The following is an 11,616-nucleotide window of genomic DNA, read 5'->3' as shown; positions in this document are numbered from 1 at the left end:
TACTGTATATATCCAGTGAATGAGGGTTGAGGATGCTATCATTCCACTGCAAAATTCTGTGACTGTGTGCCTGGTAAATGTAGTCGATCATGTAGTTGTTTATCATGCACAACACTGGAACAGGCTTCCCAAAGCGAGCTATCATGTCTGAATATCGACAAGGATAGCTATGTCTCTTTAGAAAATCTAGAAAAATGCAAAGAGCCTCCAATCCACTACAGATACTTCTTTGATAGCATTCCACTACCTCAGGAATCCCCAATACTTCGGCTAGAAATGGTAAGTCGTTCTTGTAGAAACGAAACTCTGAACGGCACTCGTCGTCTTCTAAATCATCGAAGTCAAAATCAGGATAAGAATTATACAGAAGATCGACATTATCGGACTTGTTTAAATCGTACAGGAGTAGAAGTTCCTCATCGTTTATCAAACCATCACTGTGGCTAATCAAAAGTTGATTTCGAACTTCTTTCAAAGACACAAATGAGCGGCGTTTTGTAATGGCTGCTTAACTGTTTAGAAATTCCCGCCACGACGGCGTTCTCTCCCCAGTCTTATGCGGGTTTTGGAGTCCCCGTCGCCGTCCCCGCTCTCGTTGCTTAAAGTCCCTAATGGTTCAAGGGTTAATTCACACGGGCAGTTTATTTTTGGAAAGCAAAGCTTGTGATTGTTTTGAGGCAGTACGGCTTTCCAGCAAAACCTAAGGTGTAATTTCTCGCATTTTCTAGACATGGTCAAAACTGGACTGTTCTTTGCTTTTTTGCATTTTTTTTCCGTAAAAGTGAACTGCTAACTGTGAAAATCTTGAGTTTAATAAACCATATGAACAGTCCACTTCAGGCGGCGTGAATTTTTTAATAATTATTATTTTTATTTCTTAAATTTCTATTTATAGTTTATCTATGTATTTAATTATTCTTTAAACTTTTTTTTTTTAGACTCCGCACTCCGCACTCCGCACTCTGCGTTTTCTGAACAGCCTACTCTGGGGTCTTAAGTCGCCGTAACTTTGGGCGACTTTGAGTGATTTAAGGCGACTGAAGGCGACTTAATGCGACTTAAGGCGACTTAAGGAAAATTAGCAGGAAAAACATTGCGACTTTAGGGGACTTCAGGCAACTTAAGACAACTTAAAGCAACTTAAGGCGACTTAAAGTAATTTCAGATACAATGAAATATATGAGGTTCATATATTTTGTACTGCGGTATTAGATACATATGATGCACGATCCTCGCAGTAGATAGCGCTATTTAAGCAATAGCGAAAATCAGACCTGAAAAAAATCAGGCCTGTACGGGATTCGAACCACTGACCTCTGCGATACTAATGCAGCGCTCTACCAATTGAGCTAACAAGCCAACTGGGAGCAGGCCATTAAGTTGATTCGTAATATACCCGTGAAAGTGATAAATGAGATACAATGAAATATATGAAGTTCATATATTTTGTACTGCGGTATTAGATACATATGATGCACGATCCTCGCAGTAGATAGCGCTATTTAAGCAATAGCGAAAATCAGACCTGAAAAAAATTAGGCCTGTACGGGATTCGAACCACTGACCTCTGCGATACTAGTGCAAAGCTCTACTAATTGAGCTAACAAGCCAACTGGGAGCAGGCCGTTAAGTTGATTCGTAATAAACCCGTGAAAGTGATAAATGAGATACAATGAAATATATGAAGTTCATATCTTTTGTACTGCGGTATTAGATACATATGATGCACGATCCTCGCAATAGATAGCGCTATTTAAGCAATAGCGAAAATCAGACCTGAAAAAAATCGCAGTGCAAAAAAAAACCGCAGTACAAAATATATGAACTTCATATATTTCATTGTATCTCAAATATCATTTTCACGGGTTTATTATCAATCAACTTAACGGCCTGCTCCCAGTTGGCTTGTTAGCTCAATTGGTAGAGCGCTGCACTAGTGTCGCAGAGGTCAGTGGTTCGAATCCCGTACAGGCCTGATTTTTTTCAGGTCTGATTTTCGCTATTGCTTAAATAGCGCTATCTACTGCGAGGATCGAGCATCATGTAAAGTAATTTTATTTGACTGAGGTGATAAAATCAAAGTTAGCAAAAGTCTCTCCATAAACCTTGAAAATATTTTACAGAATACCCTGCAATAAACACAATAGTCATTTTGGTTACTTTTGTATGCTCATAAGTCACCTTAGTCTAAAATATCCAGATTTCAAAGCAACTTACCTAAAAACAATGAGACATTATTACGATAACAGTTACTATTTAATTATACAGTCAAGCCTAGTGAATAAATAGCCAGGAAACCAATTAAGATTAAAATGTTTAGACAAAATTATCACAACAGTTATTGTTAAATTATACAGTCAAAGCTAGTGAATAAATAGCTAGGAAACCAATTTAGCTTAAAATGTTTAGACAGAACTACCACAACAGTTACAGTTAAATTATACAGTCAAAGCTAGTGATTAAATAGCCAGGAATACATTATGGGTTATATGCCCAACATCAAACAAACCTATCAAAAATATACACATAAAGACACACTATTAATTTTAGAAAGAGATATGATTTACGTAAAACTATCAATACATTTCCCATATAATTAATTAAGAAAAACTTGATTATTAATTATTTCACAAAGCCTCAAAAATTATAAAAATTGGGCTCATCCTCGGTGTAATAACCTGTGAAGCTCATGAGTGACGTAAATAAAGACAACAAAACATTACAAACAATAGCGTACAGCAAAACAATACATCATGAAACAAAGAAAACCTCGTCAGGTTTTTACACCGAGGATGAACCAAAAATTGTTATCTTGGTAAACTTGTCTCCCATATTTTTGCCACTTGCACTGTTAATGTTGGCAAAAAAGTTTGGCAAGTCGCATGTCTTTCCAACAGCATCCGAAACTGCACAGTTCTTTTTCAGGGACCCAACCAATTTGTTGTTCTCCTGCCTCAGTTAGACAAAACACTCCAATACCATACTGAGAACTACATGTTAAGGTCTTTCTCCACTGTTGATCGGATCATAAGGATCTTGTAAGCATTCAGGTGTTATCTTTCGACTGGTGGCCAAGTAGGTTTACGCTAGTATGCTATCTGCTCTAAACGAAAAATCTCCTTTACTTTACCTCGAATTTACCATTTCTTTCCGCAGTGCAAGCAGATAACCAGTCAATAGACACAAGGCGAAATTTCTCGGTGGGTACGGATTGGAAAGAATGTAGGCCATAATGATAATCTACTCCACGAGGGAAAAGCCCCTGTTTTTATTGAAGCGGTCGCCCAGTTTAACTTTCAGACTGAATTAATTAAAGTTCTTTGAGATTTTTTTTCTTTTTTTTTTTTTTTTTTTTTTTTGCACAGATAAATTTCTCTGTATAGAGGTTTCCCGTTGACGTCACGTATCCCGTAGCAACCATGTTGGCCGCCATCTTTAAGGTCAGGTCTTCCAAAGTTAACAAGCGATTCTGACCATGTCTGCGAAAAAAAACTTAGTTTTCAACGCTCGATCCGCTCGATAAAGGGAAATATTTGAAAAAAATAGCTTGTATAGACAACATTGATCCGTTTGAGATCACAAATAAGGAATGATCGTCAAATGTTAGCGATTTTCCACCGATAACTTACTTGGACCTCGTGAACTATCTAGTCCTAAATTCACTGGACGAAAAAATTAGGATGTATATGAAGACAGTTTAAAAAAAAAATTCGTCTCTTTTGATTTTGCCGACGAAATTTTAGGCCATGAACTCTAGCCAAAGGGTACTTTGCATTGCTTCCCAATAATGCTAGCTGAGTGGCTGCAAATCCTTTAGAGGATCACTGGTAAGTTTAAAGTGCTTTGACAACCTACAATCCAAAAATGTTTGATGGTTTTACTCCCTCGAAATGGGTATATTTTCAACTGAACTGGGTTTCCTTCATATAGCGACGTTAACTCATATAGTGATTTTTCTCATTGCTTTACCACATGGTTGGCTCTTGAAACAATGATTTCTTTAGTGCAAAGGTTGGAAAATTTGATGAAACATCAAACGAAATTCGATATTAATGTTTGTAGACCAGATACATCACTGTAAGTGATGAGCCAGCTCTAGGAAATCACTCAGATGTAATACACTGATGAGTAGACCCTTAATATATCAGGTCTATTAGGAAACATTGGGTTACACAACAACCAAAAATGACCCACCAAGAGGTTCAGGGAAAAAATCCTTGCCAAAATGAATTGCCAACCCCTTCCCCAAAGAACAAAATAGTTGGACCCTGACAGTAATTACCTAGAAAAATAGGGCTACACTGCACGAATGTGTGTCACATTAAGAGCAGCCCCTTTGCAACAGCTCAAGGAGCACTTCTAGTAGGTCTTTTTTTTTTTTTTTTTTTGGCAGCCCTTATGTTGCCTCTAAGAAAACAATGGGTTACACCACCATTTGCTGGTGCCCAAATTACACGGTCCCTAAAAAATAGAAGTCACACTCATCAATACTGCTCCCAATAACAAAAATAATTCATTCACTCCCAATAATTAAATTTTTCAGTAAAGTACACAATCAGTGCATTGATATTTATGGGAAATGCATGGAAACACAACCTCAAATAGAAAACAAAACAAAACAAAACAGGTGATATTCTGGTACAAAAAATTCTGCCCCTGAAAATGAAATAAACCAGACACAAGAGTGGCACGGCTCACTCCCTGCCAAAGCTATATAAATTTTTAATTCCAATATGCATTGACTTGTATACAAGTCCCCACGACACTGCAATGCAATGTGCCTCCACGGGTATATGCTCCAAGTAACTAGTAATTTAAAGGTTTATCTATCTCAATTAACCTTAAAAGTCAAACTCACTCCAGAGAAACAGTTTGCATGCAAACTATTCTGGTTTACAATACTAGAAACTACAATTTCAGGAAAGCCACAAATGAAACATTACTCACTATGAACAACAGATAAGCACTGACTGGCAAGACTTAACATTGAAAAAGCCTTCAGTGCTTTAATAAGGACTACTTAGGATTTCAATTGGCGTCTTTTGGACCAAAGATCAAGCGCTTTTTCTCCTTGATGGACGATAACACTTGGGAAACAATAATATCCCTTCTTGTCGCGATTTGAGCGGTTTGGAACAACCGACAACAGAGCAAAAATTGACCATCTTTCGGTCAGCCCTTCGGTTCGTCTTATGTTTTCCGCGAGAGGTTGACCGTCAAGATGGCCGTCAATGCGTTTCTATGGAAACGTGACGTCATGCGGGAAACCTCTATACTTTTTGGCAGGCTCGTGTGCGTGTTGTTCTCACGTGCACTTCAGTCACGGAACAAAACTTAAGTCACGTGATTAAATATTACTGGCAGCCATGTTTGCTGTAATAGGCTTTTCTTGGCTCAGAAGTAGTTTATGTGAGTTAATCATCCAACTGACTGAGAAGAAATGTACAAAAAGACTATCAAAGCCTCAGGATAGATAAATTTACGCCTTTAGTAGGTTCGTCGAGTTACAAAGTTGAAATGTTTTCAGTTGGTCGAATACTATGGTGGAAGTAGCTAGTACAGCAAATCAATAAGTTTATGCTGGAGAAATGGCCCACTTTTGTCAATCTTTTACTCTGGTAAGTTAAGAAGGTAAAATTTAGCTTCAGTTAAGTTTAGTTGATTTTTGATAATGTTATTTATACTGCTCAAGGTATAAGTGAGTGGCAAGAATCGAGCCTTTCTCCAGGATACCTTTCTATCGTTTTATCTTGATGATCTGGTACTGTAGGTTTTATGTTACTCAATATTTTATCCTGATGATAATACACAGAGTCAACCCTTTTATCAACTTTTTCATCATGAAATACAAGACAGAAATTTTGTTTAGACAGATAGAAGCGGAAAGAGTTCCATATAACCCCATACATTAATTATGCATTAATTTCATAAAGACTAAATATAAAGATTTCTTTGCAACACTCTATGTATAATTAATGTAAGGGGTTATATGGAACTCTTGCCAATAGCTGTTTTGGTAAGAAGATGGAAGAGTACTCATTGTCAGATTTTCTACATCAGGATTTTCTACATGTAAGTGTTACCCCTGCCAGCATAGGGGCTAGACAGGTGCATGACTATTTTAACATGGGGTTTCTATGTATATGGAAGCCATTGCCCACCTCACGATAACAATAATTTAACTCATAGTCCATTGCAGGATTCCCTCCCCCTTACTAACCAGTACCCATATTCACACCCGGAAAAGGTGAGGCACTCTGAGCTTACAGTGTCGTGCCCAAGAACATAATGAAATGCTATAACGACGCCAAAACTGAACTAATTTCAAGTCCAGTCCACTAGCCATTCGGCCCCCATGCTTCCCCCTTCTGATTGTTATTATTAGACTGTAGTGAATAGGGTCAATTGGGATTAGGGTGGAACCCTCCTTCCGGTTAGCTCAGTTGGCTAGAGCACCGGATTGTGATGTGCGGGAAGTCGAGGGTTCGAGCCCCGGCTGGACCAATACTCATGGTCTTAAAATAACTGAGGAGAGTTTGCTACCTTTCTATAATACCAAGAAATGGATAGATATTCTAGTCTCTTTGGATAAGGCCGAATAAACTGCAGGCCCCGTCTCCTGCAGGGTTAGGGGTAGGAGATGTTAATTTCCCATGCACGAGATTACTGTCTGGTGGATGTCCTTCCCTGGGGTGGGGTGGGTGGGTCATTGCGGGATGGGTGGGAAGGTGAGATTGTTACAGGGACTGAAGCAGCTGCCAAGGGTGCCTGATATGCTGACGTCCAATCTCAGCCTTGACACCAAAATGTAATAAGCGCTATTGATCAGCACATGTGAATATGCGCTATGTAAATTGGTAAATTATAAATTGTGATTATAAAACCTAATAACATTATTTAACCAATAGCGACTTAAGGTAACTGAAGGCGACTTAGGGCGACTTTAGGCGACTTAAGGCAACCTAATGTCCCAGAGTAGGCCTAGCATATAGCTTAAATTAATAACGATTATTTGAAAGATATTTAATTGTGAACATTACTCACAACAGTTGCGGAGAATGTACATGCAGGTTCCATTTTAAGCATGAGACCTTCACCGCATTGCAGTTTTCCCAGGACCTTGAAATATATGTAATTACCAAAGAGTCGTTGAAGACAGTGAAAAAATGGGCAGCCAAGTATTTTACCGTCTTGAAAAATCCTACTATCCTATCTTACCATCAGAAGAGATCAACTCCGAGAGTAAAAGTGCCATGAAAGAGTTTTTGAGGAGGTATCTTTCGTTGAGACAAAGGACAGTTTGGGAGGAAACTACCAAGGATAAGGCAGGGGCTTTACCACCGGCCGCCCATACAACGCAACAAGATTCCACCAAAGTGCACTCGGGATTAGGGTACGATTTTGACTCTGGAGATCAGCCAGTAGGGTTCAGCAGCGACAAAGTTCAAGCTACTTCGGAGGGTGGGAATGTGACAGATGTCACATTTGTTGACGACTGTATCGTTGAAGTAGCAGTTGCTGAGGTGCGAACATATACAGACGAGTGTGACACAGACCCAGAAAACGACTTTTCTGACCGAGAGGATGAAGGTATCAACCCAATTACGGTTTTTAGTTCTCGGCGACCAATTTGCGCCCATTTTCGCTTGGATTTCTAAGGTACGCTCACAGTAGATATCTCTAATAACCTTCTTGAAGAGTAGACAAAAGAACACTCCTTTCCGATCATTTCATCGGAGCCAATCGCAATCGACGCACTGCAAACCAATATATTAAGCCAGAGGATTCTTCACAACTTTTCTGTCTTACTCTGGATGATCTTTTTTCGAACATTTTACCGGCTAAAGAGGTAAAGAGGAATGTTTTAAAAGTACTCAAGTGCAAACAGAATTTGGTGTGCAGAGGAGATGTAACTTACTTAAAAACCCTTTAAACAAAGACCGTCTGAGAGTCAATTGGAGGATCTTGGAATTATTTCATTCCAGAATTGACAAAAAGGTGTTCTCGAATCAATTTTCGAGTTTACGCTTTACGTACCTTTTCAGCCAAAAATAGGCCCGCCAAGTTAATCATTAACCGTCATTTAATTGACAATTGACAAATGGCCTAAAATCTAATTGAGAACTGACCGGATAAATGGCCGAGATTTTAAAAGACAAGTGACATTTTTACCCCCCCCCCCTCCCATCCAGACCCTCAAAATATTGAAGTTTCCCGAAGATCACAACATTCACGAGAAGGCGGTGATTTTTGCTGCGTCATTGACAAATCGCAAAATTTACTCACTATCTTCGTAATGACTGTTATAATATCCCCATTGTTTCAATTCTTTTTTTCCTTGCCATTTAGTGACAATATAATGATTTCTTGTAAATCATGGCTGAAGTCCTCTCCATTGATTTATTAATTTTTAATGATCAATGCACTTGAATAATTTTACGCTTGTCTAAAGTCGACAAACACTGTCCTTCACTGCGTCCTATATAGACTGAGATTACACTATGTGTTTCGTGATTCACTAACCTTTTCCGTTAACGCAAAAGTGAAAGCATTATCGTAGAGCTAAAACAAAACTAATTTTAATACCTCTTTCCGTTTCTTAGCCAATAAACTGTCTTGGATAACAGCATATGTTTCAAGATCATTATAAATAATTGAGACACCAAGGAGAGAAAATTAAAGGTATTTCAGTGACCTAAGAAACTCACTCCTTCCTGAAAACTGTTTACATTTTTAGAAGCCTAAATTCAACGCCTTTGTTAATCGCTGTTTCTAATGAGCAGCAAAAAAATCATCAAGGCCATATATATATATGTAATTATCTCCATTTGCGGTTTACGTCTAACGCCTAACACTTGTTCATCAATCTTGTAAAGAGAAGCATGTCAGCAAGAAACGAGCCAATAAGAAATTTATGATATGAGTGATTTATTTGCCGCATCATAGACGTTTATCATTATGTCAAGATTTAGTGGTCGTACGTGTATTTATATGGTATGATCAGTACACTGGGAATGAACAGTATACCTTTGGCTCTTAACCGAGAACAACACCGGAGTTTACAGCATAAACGTGACTTGGTATATATATATATATATATATATATATATATAATTTGAAGCATTCTTGTTGGCTTGTTTATTGCTCTGTTATCTTTAATTCAAAGCTTGTTCATCCAATCCACATTAAAATATCAAGTCACAACTAACGTCTTTTCGTCAGCTATGAAGATATTGATTTTATATCTTTCTTGTTGAGTAGACTTGTGCTTTTTAAAGTCGTCTGCCAATGGGAACGGGTTTTTTCTGCCCCCCGCGAAGCGTGGTGTGATTTGTGACATAAACAAGACGGTACTGCACATCAAGCTGACATAAGATTTTCCTTTTTTGTATCTCTTAGTAGGGTCTAATTTTCAGAAGTGGTACGGTTTCATATTTCAAACCATGAAGATCTACTTAGCCGTATTATTTATGTGTCACGTTTGCTCGCAATCACCAGAGGTGAGTCAAGAATTCTACATCTAGATTAGATTCTTTATCAACCTCACCAGTACAGCTGTATTTGGGTGTTTTGCAAGTCAACAGAAGCAAACAAATATTCAGCAACGTAAATGACGAGTCCCGATATGCTGTCAACTTTTGTGGTGTCCCGGCTTGCAATTTTCATATGATCTTTGGAAATTGGCGATATGAACGGAAATTACACATATAAAGTAAGGAAAAAAAACAAAACAAAAAAAAATTAAGCTTTGAACGAGGTCAGCTTGCTATCTGTAGTTTTATTTGGAAACTTTACAAAAGTACACACAAAACTTTCAATTCATGCCTAAATCTGAATTTTTTCTTGAATAATTTCTCTAGTAGTCTACCCCTGGTAGAATCCAGTTATTTTCTAGTTTCAACCGATATATCGGAGTTTTACTCACACTTACCCCTAATTTGAATGTCTATAATAGTATACTTTTATTTCCACAGGTTTTTGGAGGTAGAATTTTTAAGAGAGCGTCGCTTGATGCTAAACTAGGTATGATACTGATTATTGTGGTTAAAGCCTTTTAATTCATAGTCATGAGCATACTACGGTCTTGCTAAGTTAAAATACTATTATTGACGGAGTGATTGAGATTTTCTCTACAAATATCGATTACATCTACAAGTATAATTTACACGAGAAGGATTTTAAACATTTCGTTGGAATCGCCCCCTAAATTTTTAGGCTGTTTGATGGGGTGGGGCTGTGGCGACGGGACTGCTTAGAGAAGCTGGAAAATCACTTATACAGTATCTTTTTCATATCTTCTTCTGTTTTTTTTTTCAGTACGCTGTCCGGGAACAACTCTAGGTGTATCGCCGTATCCTAATCCCTGTGCGAGATCACCCTGTGAACAGGAAATGCAATGTTTTCCATGTTCGAATTGTAAAGGCGCAATCTGTCAGCCGATTTTGCACTGAAAAAAGCATTAAGACGTTCTAACTGCTACTTGGGGATAAAAGAAAGCCGTAAATAAACCAACGAAGATAATTCACTGGGATATTAAATATTGTGACTAAAACTTTACAATTATGCGCCTTAGTGGTTGCCAGGTTCTATTGTGTGGAGCCAGTTACGTCAAGACGTACAACTATCATACCCATCAATTATCTTTGCCGCGTCATGGACATTCTTCTTCTTTTTCTAATACATACACTGTATTACAAAGTGATTCACTGTTTCATTGCAGGAAACTATTTTGAATCATTGATATTATTCCATTCACTCAGTATCTCTGGCATTCACAGCGCATTGGATAGTAAAGATAGCTCAAAGTAATTATTATTGTATAATGAAATAACGATAATATTTTCAAAATAAATGGTATCTCTTTTGCTTTCTGAAAACTTTACACACTAACTCAATTTTCAGGTAAGTTACTTTGAATGGAACCTTTTGTTAGCTTTTCAGGAAAATATTTATTTTCAATATTCTTTAATTTCTACTACAAAAGCGAAGACATCACTTCCAAATGCATTTGAGATAAAGTGCAATGTAAGAAAAAGTTACTCTTTATTAGCCCTGAGATTAAACTGTTTAAATTTGCGGCATATCTAAAAAATTCATCAGTATATGGGATTTACATGGGGGGTAAGTTTCTGTTTAAACGGAACTGGGGTTCTGTGTCAGTGGGAGAAAGTAATTTGGTATTATCAACTGATTTGGCCACCGAAAAGAGTTTCAAAACTGAACGTAAGCCCTAGGCCGGGACAACTCAGAGCTCTGATGACGAAGAGCTAACGCTCGAAACTTCAGTTTTGAAATTCTTTACGTTCGCCAATTCACGTTATGAGCTCAACTGATATTACCAAATTACTTTATATAATTTAGTAAGTAAGTAAGTAAGTAAGTAACAACTTTAATTACAGAGGGTAAGCCATAACAGTTAAAAACTGACGAACCAGCGTCTAACCATTTACTAGTTGTATACAATTCATTACAAACTGAAAAGGTCGTTTCCATACTTGCTTCCTAAAGAGGGGACGATTGACATTTGTGCATCAATCTCACTTGTGAATGTAGACATGGGGAACAAGAAATGACGATCAACGACTTTTAACCATGTCACTCAGTGATCTCGGCTTT

General features: G+C 37.8%; 2 pseudogenes across 1 annotated transcript in view; both read right to left on the bottom strand.

Annotated features, from left to right (window-relative positions):
• Nucleotides 1-2,151, bottom strand: part of LOC148738025 (uncharacterized) — a 2,870-nt pseudogene extending 719 nt beyond the window's left edge. The window contains exons 1-2 of the transcript XR_015996330.1: nt 2,106-2,151; nt 1-507 (exon numbers count right to left, since the gene is read on the bottom strand). The exon at nt 1-507 is cut by the window's left edge and continues 189 nt beyond it. The product of XR_015996330.1 is annotated as an uncharacterized LOC148738025 (transcript). The remainder of the gene's footprint in view (nt 508-2,105) is intronic.
• The window catches only part of LOC148738024 (G protein-coupled receptor 161-like), a 33,260-nt pseudogene that overhangs the window by 6,796 nt on the left and 14,848 nt on the right, over nt 1-11,616 (bottom strand).

Source organism: Stylophora pistillata, chromosome 2 (genome assembly GCF_964205215.1).
Source record: "Stylophora pistillata chromosome 2, jaStyPist1.2, whole genome shotgun sequence".
NCBI classification, from domain to species: Eukaryota; Metazoa; Cnidaria; class Anthozoa; order Scleractinia; family Pocilloporidae; genus Stylophora; species Stylophora pistillata.
This window is presented reverse-complemented; position numbering and strand designations above follow the sequence as displayed.